Source organism: Rosa rugosa, chromosome 4, assembly GCF_958449725.1.
Source record: "Rosa rugosa chromosome 4, drRosRugo1.1, whole genome shotgun sequence".
NCBI lineage: Eukaryota > Viridiplantae > Streptophyta > Magnoliopsida > Rosales > Rosaceae > Rosa > Rosa rugosa.
In genome coordinates, this window is record NC_084823.1 from 24,596,350 (window position 1) to 24,615,289 (window position 18,940).

General features: G+C 37.9%; 2 long non-coding RNA genes across 3 annotated transcripts; both read left to right on the plus strand.

Annotated features, from left to right (window-relative positions):
- Positions 1-5,463: 5,463 nt before the first annotated feature.
- On the plus strand, positions 5,464-7,154 carry LOC133742427 (uncharacterized). Of its 2 annotated transcripts, XR_009862581.1 has the most exons (4): positions 5,464-5,730; positions 5,806-5,876; positions 6,587-6,882; positions 7,091-7,154. It is a non-coding gene; the product is annotated as an uncharacterized LOC133742427 (long non-coding RNA). The 2 variants fall into 2 exon arrangements; XR_009862582.1 differs by lacking the exon at positions 7,091-7,154 and having other exon boundaries at positions 6,536-6,956.
- Positions 7,155-7,274: 120 nt separating this feature from the next.
- On the plus strand, positions 7,275-8,389 carry LOC133742936 (uncharacterized). The gene is made up of 3 exons (XR_009862832.1): positions 7,275-7,341; positions 7,526-7,642; positions 8,157-8,389. It is a non-coding gene; the product is annotated as an uncharacterized LOC133742936 (long non-coding RNA).
- Positions 8,390-18,940: the final 10,551 nt, after the last annotated feature.

An 18,940-nucleotide genomic window follows, 5' to 3' on the forward strand; every position in this document is an offset into this window, starting at 1 on the left:
ACCACAACCACACCACTTCTCCCATTCTTTTCTAAACATCAGAAAAATTTTCTCCATTCTCTAGTCTTCAGAAGCTCTTCGTCTCAACCAAGGAGGAGAAGAAGTCATGCAATACATCAAGATCCTATCCGCCATCCACCCTTGTGTCGTCCTTAGAAGATTGCTTGCTTTCAAGGATCTTCAAGTTCTTCGTCTCAAGGCTTCGTCATTCATCTTTCACGGTGTATTTCATACTTTCTTTTGTTTTCCTTTGTTTGATTCGTAGAGTTATGAATTCTAGTTAACATGACGTTAAGGGCAAAGTTTAAAGCCCATTTATATGTTTTGAAATAAAGTTGTGATTTTTTTATATGTTGATTTTTATGTTGCTTATGTGAGATTGCTTAATTGATTTTGGATTATAGAAAACTTTTATATGTATATGTTATTTGGTGGCCAACTTAGGATATATGCATGTAATTGGAGCTACATTTAAGTAGTAAAGGCTTTGGACAAAAGTCGAAATCAATTAAGGAGGATTGCAAATAGATGAACTTTTTCATACTAGGTTGTGCACTTTGGTTGACATCCTTTCTTTGTTCTTCATGCATTGAATGTATTCTTGAGTAGCTAGCTTTCTAGACTATGATTGCATGTTCAATAGGTTTAATTTAGGTGCTTTCACTTAGATTAAATATTGAAGGAAAGTAAAATATGGGAAATTGTTTGCTTTCTAACGTTTCACATGGTCAACTTCTTTCTCATGACATAGAAAATCAACTATAGGATTTGTGATTGGATTTCATTCATATGGATGTGGTTTTGATCTTTGTTCCTTGTGTTCCACCCTTGTATATATGTTTTTACGTTTTCTTTATTTTATTTATTTTAACTTTTGATTTTATAATCTTAAAACCCCCTTATGTGTGTTTACTTGTATATATTTTTATTCTTTGTTTTATTTTTGTAAATAATACTTTGTACTTTTTATTAATTATTTGGTTGTTTTTGCAATTACAGGTGTACCCTCAATCCCCGGCTAGAACGATCCCTACTTATTCTATACTGACAACTACATTTTGCAGGGTTAAATTGCGCGCTTGTTTTAAGCGCTATCAAGTAGCCTCAATGAAAAATATTTGCAAGTGAAATGAGGCAAGATGGTATCATCCGAAAAGAGTAAAATAAAAGAAAGGGGTCAAAAACATATTTTTGCCAACACATTTTTAAATGCCCATGAAAACCAAGTGTTTTGCTCAACCAAGTTCGACACTTGAAATGTTTGAAAAGGGTTGCTAGTTTTGCAAAAACAATTTCAAAGGTACTTCAGAACCTAGAGCTCTGATACCAAATTTTCTGTGGTGACCCGAGAGAGGGGTCCCACAGCGCCGCGACCCCGAGCCAATGAGAAACCAACATGTCACGAATGACATCTCGATAACTCATCAACCCGAAACCGCAAGGCCTTTTGGGTTTAGGTTGTTGGTTTACAAAACACTTTATTGGACAAATCATTCTAGCAACTAAACAGCAGATTTTCAAAAGCGGAATTTAAAGTGGGCTAAAGGATTTGGGCTTACAATCGGAGCCCAATTTGGAAAGCAAATCACTAAGTACTACAAGTATGGGAGACGCGCCCCAGGGTTACTAGTCTATCGAAATTTTGTAAACAAGCAAGTAGAAAACAAATAAAAAGTAAATAAATAAGTTACTTCAAAATCCGATAAGGGACCAAAACCCTCTTTTAATAAAGTCAAAGAGAAATGTGCCAAGCCAGGCCATGGGCCTCCTTTGTACACTCTCCGACCACTTCTTTTCCTTTAAAGGAGTGTCTGTTCCCAGGCGGATCCTTCTTGCTTTTAGATGTAGCTTTCCTTCCTTAGCGTTTCACACTAAGCTCCTCGATTCCGCAATGATTGAATTAGAGTCCCGTCCCTCTGGTCTACTTCTACCCTTTGCATTGGTTGTTTTTGAATCTAGTGCAAGTCTGATTTAGTAGATACCAGACTTCGTCTTTTACTACATTTCCCTTCATAGATGGATTTGTTGGCTTTAATCATACTGCGCTTTCGTGCCCGGTTCAGTTTAGTTTGGGCGCCCATGAGGCATGAAAAAGAAACCCCCTTCATTTGTTTAAAATGAGTTAAGAGTAGCATCGACTAGCCAACCAAAGTAGAGGACTTCCTTGAGATGGTTTGACCACTTATAAGAATGTTCTTCAATAGCGCACCAAATGCGCGCAATACAATAAAGCAGTGCGCTAGAAAGAAAGAGGAGCAGAGGGAGTTGATTCCCAATTATAAAGCGGAAAAGCAAAGAAAAAGGGGGGTCTTGTCTTCAAAGGGGGCCAGGTCAGCCATAGCTTCTTTGATCATTTCCGGAAGGAGGAATAAAAGAATGCCGATCGTTAGCGAGAAGAAAAAGCGAGAGCCTCTGCTCTCTCCACAATATCCTTAAGGACCTCTCTTCAGGGGGCTATCTGCCCTATCTATTAACAAATGATATAGGATTGGAATAAACTATTCCTTCCCTATGTTGGAAGATTGTAATAATATTAACATAGTAAGGCGGGAGAAGGCTAAGTAAAGCTCCGTCCCCTTTACTCTCTTTCTATAAAAAAAAGCCTGCGTAGAAGCGAGAGAAAAAGGAATGCTTCCCGCTCCTCCTAAAAGACAAGAACTAGAAGCTAGTCGGGATCTAAGATCTTCAAGAGTTTTCTTTTAGTGATAGGGAGTGCCAATGTCTCTGATGATAATGTAGATTTCTGTTAATGCTCAAAGTCTGGCGGTAGCCAAACCTCCGTTTAACGCAGGTCCGGAGAGCGGACCGCTACTCTGTATACTCGACGATCTTCGCTGGCTACCAAATGAAAGACAGGGCGTCAGAGGGAGACCGCGTTGGACGGTCTTCACTTCTCCGATGCCTAAGTCAGTTAACACATATAGGCAGCACAACAATAAATGAGTAGTAAATGCGTAAAAATGAAGAGAGAAGAGAGGACCTATTTATAGTTGAGGAGAGGTCTGATCTTCTCTTTGTTTTCGATGTGGGACTGATATGCTTCAGTTCTTAGTTTCAGTAACTTCTGACGCTGTCTTGGCGCAGCGCGTGGCGGCGCGTCGGCGGTGATCTGGGGACGATCCTGTGCCCAGGCCGTAGCCCGCCTGGCTGTCTATCCGTAGGACATTACTTTGGTGGGAGTTGGTACTTCTGACGGTACAATGAGCGTAGCTCATTATAGCTAATTATGCTTGCAAATGTACATGTAGGTACAAGTCCCCCAAGTCCCCAGTCAAGGAGGGCAATCTTGGTTGGGGAGTTGATCGGCGGTTTGAAGCGTTTCTTCCGCTAGACTTTGCAAAAAGCATAATTAGCGTCAGTGTGTTGTTAACCATGGATTTTTTGAGGACAACGCTTGATACCCTTTCGGGTGGGCCCCTGCAAAGCCCCCCAGGGAGTCCCCCACTCCCCGGCTAAGATGGACCTCCGGAAGGTCGGTAAATTGTTTGTTGAGGGGGAGCTGCACGGAGCAGAGGGTGTTGGGTAGCGAGCCCAATCTTAGTACCCAAGTGACGGGGGTCAACGTACCTGATCAGGGCCGTCGTAGACTTTTTACTAGTCCCCGTGTCCCGTAGGGACAATCTGACCGTAACGCCGTGTGGCGGACGTTCTGGCAGAATGAGGCGTGGCCTCGGGATCCGCCGCTGGCAGATATCCCCCTGCTGGTTGAAGCAGGAAACAGCGACCAGTAGACGTTCTTGGCGGTATTTTATTGAGCGGTACCGCGCTGAATAAAGTACGCGACATGCCAGATGAAAGAGGGTTCCGCTAGCGGTGTGTGGTGTAGCGGAAGAGGCCCCGTTTGCAGGCTGACAAGGGAGAAGCTCCACTGTTGGAGACTCTGATGGTGACTAGACGGGCGGGGCTTCGCCCAGCGGAGACTTCGTTACGAGATGAAGTGAGAGGTTCCGCTGGCGGAGTGTCGCTCAGCGGAGACTTCGTCACTGAAAAGTGAGGAGGTCCGCTGGCGGAGTTTCGCTCAGCGGAGACTTCGTCACTGAAAAGTGAGAAGTTCCGCTGGCGGAGTGTCGCTCAGCGGAGACTTCGTCACTTGTTGAAGTTGGCCCAAGTGGTTGCTTCCATTAGACGCTTCGTCTGATGGTGGCTGACACATGGCAAACTGTGAGAGGGTTAGCGTCCGGAGGCTTCGTCTCTTTAGTCCGGCCGTCTTCTCGCCATTAATGCGAGTAATGATGGATTGCGGAACCAAGGCATCGCTTCGGTTAATCCGGAGAGTTTATTGTAGACGTGGGACACGTGTACGGTCGGTAGGTGATGTCGTTTTTTACTTGACGGCCCAGAAGCCCTTGACGGGGACATAAAAGGGGGGAACGTAGCGAAATTTTGTCAGTTTGGCAAAACTTGAAACCCTACTCGTCTTCAAGCTCTTCGCGTCTCAGATTCAAGAAAGAGGCTGCTGTGTTTTTGTGGAGTTCTCGTGCTCAGAAAGACGAAAGCTTCCGTCGTCGGAGACCAACGCATACCACGACCTCACAAAGTTCAGCGTTTGAGGTTAGCAATCTGGTTCTCTGTGCTGTTTCATTAGTTTTGTCGATGACACGCTAAAAGCAAGCGCATAATTTAACCCTGAAATGTCATTAGTAGTATAAAGTAAATAGGGATCGTTCTATTCCGGGGATTGAGGGTACACCTGTCATTATCAAACAAATTAAACAATTAAAATTAAAACAAAGTATAAAATTCACAAAGATATTCACAAGTATAAACATTATTTGCGAAAAGGGGGGATTTTGTTTTTTTGGTTTTTCTAAAATAAAACTAAGTTAACAAAACAATTAAAATGCAAAAACATAAAAATACGAATGGAATGAGAGAACAAAGATCAAAATCGAAACTTATGATTAAAATTGATTCAAACCCTAATATTGTTCATCTAAGTCATGAGAAAGGAGTTGATCATGTGAAACGTTAAAAGCAAACAATTTCCCATATTTTACTTTTCAATGCTAACACTACTACAAATATTAGCTATAACGACACCCTACGAGGACACATATTTGTTGGTGCGTCCTAAAAGCCTTAAGAGGACGCGCCAAGAAAAACAGGGCAACTTAAGCCATTTTTGGGCCAAAATTTAAACTTTCCCACACACGAAGCCCGCTTTTTTTTTGGCCAAATTGAGAGTTTCTTTTGAAAATTAAATTGAGAAGTTTAACCACGCACGCACGCACGCACACACTCACTCACTCTCTTTCATCTGCCATCTCTTCCTCGTCGAACGGACCAAATTGGAGCTCAGATTGTTTAGCTCTGACCAAAACAAATTCTCACCACGGATGGGTAATTCTCTATCTGTCTATTTTCTTCCTCTTAAGCAGAAAATTTGGAAAATTTATCGGAGCGAGTCTGACAGAGTCTCCTTTCTCTCTCTCTCTCTTTGATTTTAACACCGCCGATCTCTCTTTGGTAGGTTTTCCAGTCCCTCCCTTCACTTCAATTGATTCAAAGTTTTGTTGCATGTCGGTGTGAATTCGATTTAGAGATTTGATGGAGGAAAATTGAAAAAATTGGGGGCGATGGAGAAGGAGTTGTCGAAGGTGTTTGAGGAGGTGTCGAAAGCGGCTGATGCTACGAAATTGTGTGACGGAGGCGCCGAGTAAACTCGATGCCTTGACCTTGGATTGGTTTAAGAATTTTCCCGTCTCTTATCAGCTCCTCGTCTTAACCTAAGTAATTTTTTTTTTCTTTTTATTCAATTTTTTCTTTTTTAATTTTTTCTCTTCATCGTTATCTGATTTCTTATAGGTATGATATCGCTTCTGCTGCTGGCTGGGATTCTAGGGGCTGCTTCGAAGTTGGATTTCATATCAGTTACTGTATGTGGTCACTACTTCAATGTGTTACTTTTTGGCATTATTCATTTGTATGTGCTGACTATAATTTGTCATTGGAAATCTCTAGTTGATTGCGTGTTGAGTTACGGCCTGTATTCAATTTTTTGTTTATATACAAGTATAAAATGTAGCTATACCCGCCTATTACATGGGATTTAACGAGTTGGGAAAGTTGAAGATGATATAGCTATATTGGCCAGAATTTGAATAGTATCAAATGCTGGCCATAAGGACAAAGAACTGTACTAACTAAACTGGGATTGATGATTTTTTGAAAAAGACCAAAGTGGAAAGGTTCAAGCTAAACCTTAAATGCATACTGGACAGTTTGAGCTGTTGTTTGCATTGGGTACATACCACCAAAAGTATCAATCATATCTCATTTTTCATTTCTCTGTGAGATTGGTTGTTTGACCTTCCTAGATATGGATCAATTTCCATGTGACTAAACAAAATTGATATATCTATAGCTGTTAATTAATGGAGGTTATGGTGATAATATTTTATAATCCTTTTCATCAGCTTATTGTGTTTGAACGTGTATATTTAATTTTTGCTTGCAATAGCCTGCTTCTATAATTGATTTCCGTGGTTGCAGGACTGCAATTTTTATTTTTATTTTTTTTTGTTTTGTGTTTCAGGGGTTTGGTTAGGGTACTCCTGTGACTATCTTGTGAATTTTTTTGTTACAGGTAATTACTTCAGTTCCTGCATCATCTTTAAATGCAGATTGTTTTCTCTGACCTTTGCTATTTGTGATCGGTTGCACTGCTGGTAGTGAGAGTGTTTTCATATAAAGGCCTGCATCATATCATATTGCTGGTTCCCATTTGTGGCCTATTAGAAATCCTAGTAGCTTAGCAATATTCATGGTTGATAAAACTTTACTACTTGTATCATGGTTGCATCAGCTCATATATTTGGGTCAGTTATTTGGAGAATGGGAAGGTCTCAGACATCAATATAAGACAGAATGGGATTGCTGCAGGTGTGAAAATCTATAAACCTATTGAATTGAATTATTCCATGATTTTAGAGTACTTAGGTTTGATTCATGCAGAATTATACTTAAAACACAAAATATACATGTGTGTGTATTAAATGATAGTATGTCACATGAAAACTGTTATTTGTACAATCTACTTATCATATTTTAGGATTGTCAGTAAGCTGAGTGGCTTTTCTTGTATTTGGAGGTTATTATGTGAATGCAAAGAATACACCAATTATCTTTCGTTGGATTCCTCATGCAACTCTAATTAGATGGTAAGTTCAGAGATTATCAAGAAGTAAAAGTTCATTCCAATCAAGAAGTAAAAGTTACATGTTTTCTTTTCCACTTCATGATTGTATATTTCCTTTCATACTTTCAGGGCTCTACATCAACGAGTTTCGCGGTCTTCAATTTGAGCATCAACATTCTTTTAATATTAAAGATGGAGAACAGGTACGGGAAGAACTCATGCTTACACTTTCAAATCTCTTGATTAAAAGATGTATCACAAACTCACCATGAAACATAGGCATAATCCTTATGACTGGCCCATTATGCACTCGCGTATAGATCATTGTGTCTCATGAGTCTTGACTTTCTATATCTGTTACATTCATTTCTTTTGCTTATTTTGCAGGCACTTGAACGCATCTCCTTTGGAGGAAGTCATATTAGGGAAACCGTGGTAGCTCAAAGTAGAATACTGTTGTTTTGGTATTGCACCACTTACTGATTCATATATATATATATGGAGGTATAGTTTTCTTTCAAAATTAAATAAACTCCACGTCTTGAATGTTTCCATTATGTTGAATTATTTCGACAAAGTTTGGAGGTCAGCTTATGTTAAAGCTCTACTTGGCCGGACATGATTATAGTTTTCACTTTCAAGGGCTTGTATGTTTATAACCTCAATGGTTATAACTTGAATTTATTGTTATGGCTTTGCTAAAATCTTGATGACTAACTAGTTACAGCTGAAAAGGATAGGTGCTATGACTGCCTATGAATGCTAGATTGAACTATATGCCTCTATGTACTGCTATGACTATTAATACTATGACTAAACTAGTAGAAGACAATTTTCTATGATTTTGAACTAGTTGTTGCCAATTCTTTTTAGTTTTAGTACTTGTAGTCTTTCAATTTCAGGTCATATTCTTTAATGAGCTTATTTACTTGATGTTATGTACTGTTATTGTTTCCTTAGTGGTTAGAACACTAGTTTACTATGTTCTTAGTTTCTTACTAAGCTTTTCATGATGTAGTGCCATGGAGATGTTTATCGAGTAGAGTGGGCAGAGCAGATTGATGGATTTTGGCGCAGATGAACTAAAATAGTTAGCATATGTATATGCAGATTTCTTACTTTGTGTAGCAGCAACTTTGGATTAAATTGGTCAAAACAGTAGAGTAGGACATTTTGGATCTTTATTCTCCTTTAATAAGATGGACTTATGGCGTTTGTAGATTACTTGTGTTGGATGTTTTCTATGTTGTATTGGATGTATTTGATATAAGGACTTGTTGATATGTCATATGTATGCAGATTTGATGGGAATGTACAGAAAATAAGACACAAAATGCATTCCTATATGTGTCCTAGTACAGAAAAGAGGACACATGGGAATGTACTTTTTTGTGTCCTCTTATTGATTTAAGGACTTCATTCTCAAATCATTGAGGACACAATTTATGTCCAAGAATAGAAAAGAGGACATGTGAGAGTTTATTTTCTGTGTCCTCTTATGGATTTAAGGACTCCATTTTCAGAGCTTTTAGGACACATTTTGTGTGTCCTTGTATAGAAATGAGGACACATATTAGAGAATATGAGGATGCAATTTAGGTGTCCTCTTATGGATATAAGGACACGGGGACTAAAGCTTTTAGGACACACAAACTGTGTCCTCATATAGATAAGAGGACACATTTCCAGTGTCCTTGTTTGGGACTTATAATGACTCCCAGATAGAGGACTCTTTTTTAAAGAGTCCTTGTATGTATTTAAGGACACAGTTTCAATGTCCTTAAATCATGTTTTTGTAGTAGTGTAATTAATCTAAGTGAAAGCACAAAGACTAATCCTATCAAACATGCATTCAAGCCCTAGAAAGCTAGTCAATCATGACATGTTCAACGCAATAAGCACCTAGAAAGGCTATCAACTCAAGTGTGCAACTTAGTATGGAAAAGTCCACCTAATTGCAATTCTCTTTAATTAAATTCGGTTTTTGTACAAAACCTTTACTACTTTTCGATTCAAGAACACAAAACCAAAAAGTTGATTCATGTTCTTAAATTGTAGCACCATTCATATCAAAACCCTAAGTGTTTGCAACCACATAAGATTAAAATACAAAAGTTATCAATAACGCAAATTTAATTAAACAAACCCACATAAGCAACTTTCGAAGAACAATATCTGAATCTGAAAATTTCTCAATTAATCATAAAATTCCAGAAATTAATAATTGTTCAAACACATATGTCAACTAGTTCATAACCAACAAAATTCAAAGCAAAGGTTACAAAGAAGAGGTCGAATTACAACGTGAGATGAAGATGGTGATGAACGAATGATGTGGTGGTCTCTTGAATCTCGAAAGCAAGCTTCAAGGATGGTGGTGGATGATGATGCTCACGGCAATTCTTCTTCTCCCTTGGCCTTGCTTGAATTCCGTGGAGATGACTAGAGGATGGAGAAACTCACGGCTATTCTAGAGAACTTTTCTGATTTTTTTCTAAAGTGTAAATTGTATGGAAGAGAGGACTTTTTTGACGTTGAGAGAGGGGGAGTATATATAGGGGACGCATCCTTGCTCTCCAAGCCGTGATATTCTTCTTAATATTCCATAGAATAAATTTGAAAATGCCACATACTTTCCTCCAATAATAGCTTGCCAAATAAGCCCTATGACATGGCTCAACCAATCACAAAACTCCATTTTAATTCCCTAATATCTTGGCCGAAATATATAGAGAGAAATTCTGATTTTGTAGTTCAATTTCGGCCAAACTTCCTTTAGAGAAAATAGGGAACGAATCTAGACACCATTTAGAGCTTTTTGTGTTCAACACATATTCTCTTTCCTTTAAAATCTCCCAAGAAAATCTCCATCGAAATCTTCATATATTTTCTGATTTTTTTCACGCCATTCCTTGTTTCTCTCTTGGCTTTGGACGGCAAACATCTCTAGGGTTTGTTCCATGCATCACAAACCCTAATTCCTTGGGCTTTCATGGGCCTTGATCCATTTTGCCGAAAATCCACTTCAACTTGTAGGGTTCTTGGGCCTTGTTGCTTCAACTTCAAGCCTTGTCTCTTTCCAACGTCAAAACACATTATTTTTCCATTTCTTTTTTCATAGTAACGTTGGAAACTTCATTGGTAAGCTTTCTTCCTTTTCGCAGGGTTTCCTGGTTGAAGCAGGAAAACTTCTTTTCTTCATTTCTGCTCATTTCTGTGGTCCATTGTTTCTCATTTTTGCTCCCCTTGACTTTCGCAAGCTCCTCTTTCCATTTGTGAGTTCATTTCCACTTTTTAGCTCGGAGGTCCTGAAAATAGAAACTAATAAGAAAAATAGAAACTTTCCTAAAATGAAAAATGGCAACTTTCCTAAACTGAAAATGGGAAACTTTCTAAAAATGAAAAATAGAAACTACCGAAAAATGGAAACTTACTAAAAATGATAAATAGAAACTACAAAAATAGAAACTTTCTACAAATAGGAACTTTCCCAATCAAAGAATGGAAACTTTCCTAAACAGAGTTTTATTAAGGAAATAACGCAAGAAATGTAGGGAAAGGCAAGTAAAACGTCGCATTAAAATGCTCCTATCAGATTCCCCCACACTTAGCTTTTGCTAGTCCCTTAGCAAAATCACACTAAGACACACACTAAGACTCAACGAAAATTTAAAGACTCTACAAATAAAATGACTCTATTGCCCTTCAACTTTTTGTCTCAGCAATCTCTTACTTTCACAACACCAAGATTAGCATTCAACCAAGATTCAATGTTTAAGCATTCGAGAGTTAATTAAAACATATAATCCGCACATACATAAGTAGGACTTGGTTGTAACAATGGTGATGGGGTTTAAGCTTAGCATGCTTCAGACAAGTATGATTCAAATCTCACAAGTATATCCACTCTTTCTTCTCTCAGATCATGGCAATGCTTAAAAGCTTATAAACACTCAAGTATACGTGAGAGAACATATTTTAAGGCAATCAAATAGCTCACATATATAAGAAACGAAAAGCACTTTGTGAATATAATTTTCTTTCAAAAGATCTCATGAAGGATACCAACTACTTGCACGAATGGACTGCCATAGGTTCAACTCTTGTAACTCATCTCCACATCAAGGGCTGTCCCATCTTAAGGATCAAGAAGGTCTTCTCAAGGGTTGTAATGGGGCCAGGGCTCAAGGTTTAAAGAAACGAAAGGTAAGGATTTATCAAAGTGTCCTAAAAACCTAGCAGAGCACATGTAAATGTAGAGACCTCGAAATATTCCACCAAGGCATTGCAAAAACGTCACTTTCCCCTAGAGGTAACATAAAAGGGCCAAATGTCTTCATGTTGGGCCCAATCTTCAATGTAAACTTCCCTTGAACTCTAGTGAAATGGACAAAGGCCAAATTTTTCTGTAGTGGGCCTTCAATTTAAAGTAAACTCCGAAATCACTAAGTATGGGGGACTAAATCCATAAACATTTCTTTCTTTTCTTTTCTAGCCGTATACATTTTTTTTTTTCATTTTTCACGGCTTTCTCACAATTTTTTCTTTCCATGGACAAGTCTACCCCCACACTTGAACTTTCACCTCTTCTCAATCTTCATCCTTAGCGCCAAACCCATGTAGTATGTCTCAAAAGATAGCTCCACTAAGTTCTTAGAACAAAGGGTAAGGTTGTAACTATACTAAGCTTCATGGTTAAGGATATTAAGGGTGATGAATGAAAAGGCTTAATGTAAGCTCAAAGGGTCTTATCTAGGGGAGTCCCACGACGGGCACAAATAGGGACACAAGTTTATATGGCAATGGTGGTAATTCCTAGGGTGCGTCTATCCCTTCCAGAATCAGGGCCATGTATTGATATACGTCTTAACAAGCACAAGAGCGAATTCTAGCATTCTCTAGTCCATTAAACTTAATCTATGGCAAGCAATCAATCAATATGAAAGAATAATGAGATCATCAAAACATCGCCAAGAAATTAAGAATATATTTTTCATTTTCACTCCAAGAAAAAGGGACATGGCTCAAATATCTCACATAGGCTTTATGAATCAAAACTCATCTTAACATGCTCATATTCTGTACCAAGGTCACGAGATCCATATCCACTACACATGCATACATTTTTCATATATCTCAATTAACCAAAGAATACCATGTTAAAATCATCTCAATATTGTGATCCTCTTTTAGCCATAATTTCAGAGATATAGAATCATCCTAGACAGTTGAAAGACATCCTATGACTCAAAACAAAAAACAAAAGCAACGAAATTTTTTTATTTTCTGACATTTTTCGATTTTTTTTTTGTATTTTTCAATATATGACTCAAAATAAAAGACTCAAATATAAATCCCTTCCCCCACACTTAAATATTGCATTGTCCTCAATGTAATCAATTAAAAGCATGCAATGAAACACTTAAGCATATAGAGATGGAATTTACGAAAATAAAGTGCAAAGAAAAACAAAAATTACAAAATAAAGAAGTAGGGAGGAAAAAGCAAATCTGCGTTGAAGGCTCCTCCACAGCTACTTCTGAATTGGGTTGCCTCCCAAGCAGCGCTTAATGTTTATAGTCTTTCAGCCTAGACTTGTACCTCCATTTAATCCTCTGGTTGTGGGGCGTTTTGGAGGGGTACAGCCTCCAAATCATGTTCCACAAATGCATCATAATAGGGCTTCAGGCGGTCACAAGTTAGTAAATTACAAAATACAAGAAATACAAGTTAATACTTTATACAAGAAAAACGTCACTATTCACAATGCAACAAAAGAGACTTACAAAGTTTGTACAAGTAAGAGAAGTAAGAAAACAAACCAATTTACATGTGAAGGGTATGTACAAGTATTTTATTTTTACATGGGAATGTTATAAACATAGTTAATAACTCAATTGATTCCAAGTTGTAAGTCGAGCCCAATAGAAACCACTACTATTGGTGAGCTACGATATAGGGATAGTCGCCTAGACATAAGTCACTTTCCTTTGTTTCAGAAGGCCAGATAGCCAGATTAAGAGGTAAGTGAGAGGGAGGACTCATTTTGGTGATACTACGGAGGCTACTCCCTCATTGAGGTTTACGCCCCTATTGGCTACTTCCACATTGTGGTTTACGCACAGTCTATAGTATCTCTGAGATCCAATTTGAACCCATCACCCAGGGTCTCAACCTAAGACACCATCTGTAATGCCCCTTACTCAGCTTGAAAAGTAACTCATGTGTTAAACTGTTCTCCAAGTGCTAATAAAGGCCGCCCTCAACCTCATACGACCTTAGAAAGGTACGAATGAAGGGTTAAGGCCAATATTAACAAAAGGGCCCTTGTCTACTCAGACGATTTTACACACTCACAACAATTAAGTATTTAACAAAATTCATAACTCCATTTGTACTAACTTTAATTCTATTTAAAGTATTCATAACTTTTGTAAATTTCTTTACAAATATAATTAGACAAAATATGTACCAAAACTCAAGTACAAAACGTCACTATTCACATTTAATTAATATATTTTTTTTTTTTGTTTTTTTTTTTTTTTGTTTTTTTTTCTTTTTCTTTTTCTCTTTTAATTGACAAATATTTTCAACACTTAGGTACGGGAACAGGGAATCTCGGAGTGCAATGGGCTGTAACAGCTCCCTTTCCAAGATTATGTTTAATCCAATATACCTTAATGTATCACAACATATTTCTTACATTTTCTTTTGTCATAAATATTATTGATATCAATTCTAATTCCAAGCGGTAAATCAAGTGGACATGCGGCCCAAGTATAATCGTCTAGACACTAAGTCCCTCCTACATCCTTTGGGCAACCTTACTGAAATGGCCAGGTAGGGGAGGACGAACACAAGAGGTAGGATCCATTTTGGCATAGGCTATTCCCACATAGTGGTTTACGCCCATTTGTAGCACTTCTGAATCCAGAACCCGTTATGAACGTTGTCCCCTTCCTAGACACCATCTCACATAGGCTATACTTACTTGGATATAAAAGGTCCTAAGTGTGAAGACAGTTCAATGAATGTTAATAAAGGCCGCCCTCAACCTTAAAGGACCTGAACTAGGTACCAATAAGGGGTTTAGGCCAATATTAATAAACACGACTTCACCTATTCCTTCTTAAATTTACAACTAACAATTAAACTCGTGTTCAATAAAATAAATAACAACCTAATTAATTAAACTAAGTAAATTTCTACAATTACAAAATAATTAACAAGTAAATTTTTTTTTTCTTTTTTTTCGGTCACAATATAAACAAAACAATAAATTCACAAAGTGACAAATGATTTTTCAATCCCCGGCAACGGCGCCAAAAATTGACACGCTAAAAGCAAGCGCATAATTTAACCCTGAAATGTCATTAGTAGTATAAAGTAAATAGGGATCGTTCTATTCCGGGGATTGAGGGTACACCTGTCATTATCAAACAATTAAACAATTAAAATTAAAACACAGTATAAAATTCACAAAGATATTCACAAGTATTAACATTATTTGCGAAAAGGGGGGATTTTGTTTTTTGGTTTTTCTAAAATAAAACTAAGTTAACAAAACAATTAAAATGCAAAAACATAAAAATACGAATGGAATGAGAGAACAAAGATCAAAATCGAAACTTATGATTAAAATTGATTCAAACCCTAATATTGTTCATCTAAGTCATGAGAAAGGAGTTGATCATGTGAAACGTTAAAAGCAAACAATTTCCCATATTTTACTTTTCAATGCTAATTAATCTAAGTGAAAGCACAAAGACTAATCCTATCAAACATGCATTCAAGCCCTAGAAAGCTAGTCAATCATGACATGTTCAACGCAATAAGCACCTAGAAAGGCTATCAACTCAAGTGTGCAACTTAGTATGGAAAAGTCCACCTAATTGCAATTCTCTTTAATTAAATTCGGTTTTTGTACAAAACCTTTACTACTTTTCGATTCAAGAACACAAAACCAAAAAGTTGATTCATGTTCTTAAATTGTAGCACCATTCATATCAAAACCCTAAGTGTTTGCAACCACATAAGATTAAAATACAAAAGTTATCTATAACGCAAATTTAATTAAACAAACCCACATAAGCAACTTTCGAAGAACAATATATGAATCTGAAAATTTCTCAATTAATCATAAAATTCCAGAAATTAATAATTGTTCAAACACATATGTCAACTAGTTCATAACCAACAAAATTCAAAGCAAAGGTTACAAAGAAGAGGTCGAATTACAACGTGAGATGAAGATGGTGATGAACGAATGATGTGGTGGTCTCTTGAATCTCGAAAGCAAGCTTCAAGGATGGTGGTGGATGATGATGCTCACGGCAATTCTTCTTCTCCCTTGGCCTTGCTTGAATTCCGTGGAGATGACTAGAGGATGGAGAAACTCACGGCTATTCTAGAGAACTTTTCTGATTTTTTTCTAAAGTGTAAATTGTATGGAAGAGAGGACTTTTTTGACGTTGAGAGAGGGGGAGTATATATAGGGGACGCATCCTTGCTCTCCAAGCCGTGATATTCTTCTTAATATTCCATAGAATTAATCTGAAAATGCCACATACTTTCCTCCAATAATAGCTTGCCAAATAAGCCCTATGACATGGCTCAACCAATCACAAAACTCCATTTTAATTCCCTAATATCTTGGCCGAAATATATAGAGAGAATTTCTGATTTTGTAGTTCAATTTCGGCCAAACTTCCTTTAGAGAAAATAGGGAACGAATCTAGACACCATTTAGAGCTTTTTGTGTTCAACACATATTCTCTTTCCTTTAAAATCTCCCAAGAAAATCTCCATCGAAATCTTCATATATTTTCTGATTTTTTTCACACCATTCCTTGTTTCTCTCTTGGCTTTGGACGGCAAACATCTCTAGGGTTTGTTCCATGCGTCACAAACCCTAATTCCTTGGGCTTTCATGGGCCTTGATCCATTTTGCCGAAAATCCACTTCAACTTGTAGGGTTCTTGGGCCTTGTTGCTTCAACTTCAAGCCTTGTCTCTTTCCAACGTCAAAACACATTATTTTTCCATTTCTTTTTTCATAGTAACGTTGGAAACTTCATTGGTAAGCTTTCCTCCTTTTCGCAGGGTTTCCTGGTTGAAGCAGGAAAACTTCTTTTCTTCATTTCTGCTCATTTCTGTGGTCCATTGTTTCTCATTTTTGCTCCCCTTGACTTTCGCAAGCTCCTCTTTCCATTTGTGAGTTCATTTCCACTTTTTAGCTCGGAGGTCCTGAAAATAGAAACTAATAAGAAAAATAGAAACTTTCCTAAAATGAAAAATGGCAACTTTCCTAAACTGAAAATGGGAAACTTTCTAAAAATGAAAAATAGAAACTACCGAAAATTGGAAAATTACTAAAAATGATAAATAGAAACTACAAAAATAGAAACTTTCTACAAATAGGAACTTTCCCAATCAAAGAATGGAAACTTTCCTAAACAGAGTTTTATTAAGGAAATAACGCAAGAAATGTAGGGAAAGGCAAGTAAAACGTCGCATTCAAATGCTCCTATCAGTCGATTTCTGGGTTATTTGCTATTATTGTGATTGGTGTCTTCTTTGCTGTTCTGGGAGGGTGTAGAGTGTGATTTGGGGGTGGGTTATGGTGTTTTGACAGAGAGTTGGTATATAGGGTTTTACTAGATGGTCGAATCTGGGTTGAGTGTGTGTTTTGGTATTTTTCTGGGTAGCTGTTCTTGGTGTTCTTGGCTATAACTGGTGTGGGGATAGGTTAGATCCATTTTTGCGCTAACTGATTTGGGTTTTAGGGTTTGGGATGGCTAACGTCGTAGAGATTTCGAGCAGTGAGGACTCCGGGTCTGACGTGTCGTTCAGCGCGGCGGATAGAATTTTTATTGACTCGTTGCGTCCGTCTGCCCGTGCAGGAACCTCTCTGCCGGAACCGCTAGAGGTTGAGCCGCTACAAACCATTCCTTGGGAAGTTATGGGTCGTGGTATGCGTCCGGAGAGTTCCAGGGCGGGGGAGGCTGCCGCCGCGCAGGATAGGCGTGAGGAGCGGCTGGCAAGTAACAGTGCCGCCAGTGGTTCCGCTGAAGGGGGAGATGTGACTGGTGAGGATACGGAGTCGGCATGGGTTCTCCCGGATGGAACCCCCGTTGATGAGGCTGGTGAGGATACGGAGTCGGCATGGGTTCCCCGGCAACGGCGCCAAAAATTGACACGCTCAAAGCAAGCGCATAATTTAACCCTGAAATGTCATTAGTAATATAAAGTAAATAGGGATCGTTCTATTCCGGGGATTGAGGGTACACCTGTCATTATCAAACAATTACACAATTAAAATTAAAACAAAGTATAATATTCACAAAGATATTCACAACTATAAACATTTTACACAAAAAGGGGGATTTTTGTTTTGGTTTTCGGAAATAAACTAAGTAAAAACAAATAAAACACAAAAACATAAAAACACAAATGGAATGAGAGAACAAAGATCAAAACCGAAACTATGATTAAAATCAATTCAAACCCTAATATTGTTCATCTAAGTCATGAGAAAGGAGTTGATCATGTGAAACATTCGAAAGCAAATGAATTCCCATTTTTTACTTTTCAATGCTAATTGATCTAAGCGAAAGCACCTAGATTAATCCTATCAAACATGCATTCAAGCCCTAGAAAGCTAGTCAATCATACATGTTTAACGCAATAAGCACCTAGAAAGGCTATCAACTCAAATGTGCAACTTAGTATGAAAAAGTCCACCTAATTGCAATCTTCTTTGATTAAATTCGGTTTTTGTACAAAACCTTTACTACTTATTGATTCAAGAACACAAAACCAAAAAGTTGATTCATGTTCTTAAATTCGTAGCAACATTCACATAAAAACCCTAAATGTTTCGAACCATTCAAGATTATCATACAAAAGATTTCTATCATGCAAATTTAATCAAACACTCACACAAAAGCAACCATAAATCGCAATATATGAATCTGAAAATTAACAATTAATCATAGAATTTCAGAAATCAACACTTGTTCAAACATATGTGTCAACTAGGGCAAAACCAACGAAAATACAAAACAAAGTTACAAGGAGAATCGGATTACACCGTGATGAAGGTGAGATGAATGAAGTGATGATGTGGTCTCTTGAATTTCGAAAGCAATCTTCAAGGTGGAGGATGGATGGTGTTCACGGCTTGTCTTCTTCTTCCTTGGCCTTGCTTGCACTTCGTGGTTGCCCTAGAGGATGGAGAAGAGCACGGCTAGGCTAGAGAGTTTTCTGATTTTTTTCTCAAGTGTCTAATGTAAAAGAAGCGGAACCCCTTGACGTTGAGAAGAAGAGAGACTATATAGGGGACGGCAAACTTGGTCTCCAAGCCGTGCAATTCTCTAGGGTTTCTCACGGCAATGACTTGTTTAATCCACATATCTTCCTCCAATGTAAGCATGCCACATAAGCCCTATGACATGGTTCAACCAATCACATAATTTTCTAGAATATCTCCCTAAATAAACTTGCCGAAATTCCTTGAGATATTTTCTGATTTTGCACTTCCAATTCGGCCAAACTTCCTTTAGGGTTTCAAGGAATGTATCTAGACTTCTTTTGAGAGATTTTCGAGTTCAACATATATTCTCCTTCCTTTTATTTCTCCCTCAAAAATCTCTACCGAATTTCTCTTTAATTTCTGATTTTCCACGCCTCTTCCTTGTTTCTCTCATTGCTTTGGACGGCAAACATCTTTAAGGTTAGGGTTTTGCGTCACAAACCCTAATGTCATGGGCTTTGGTGGGCCTTGATCCATTTTACCGAAAAT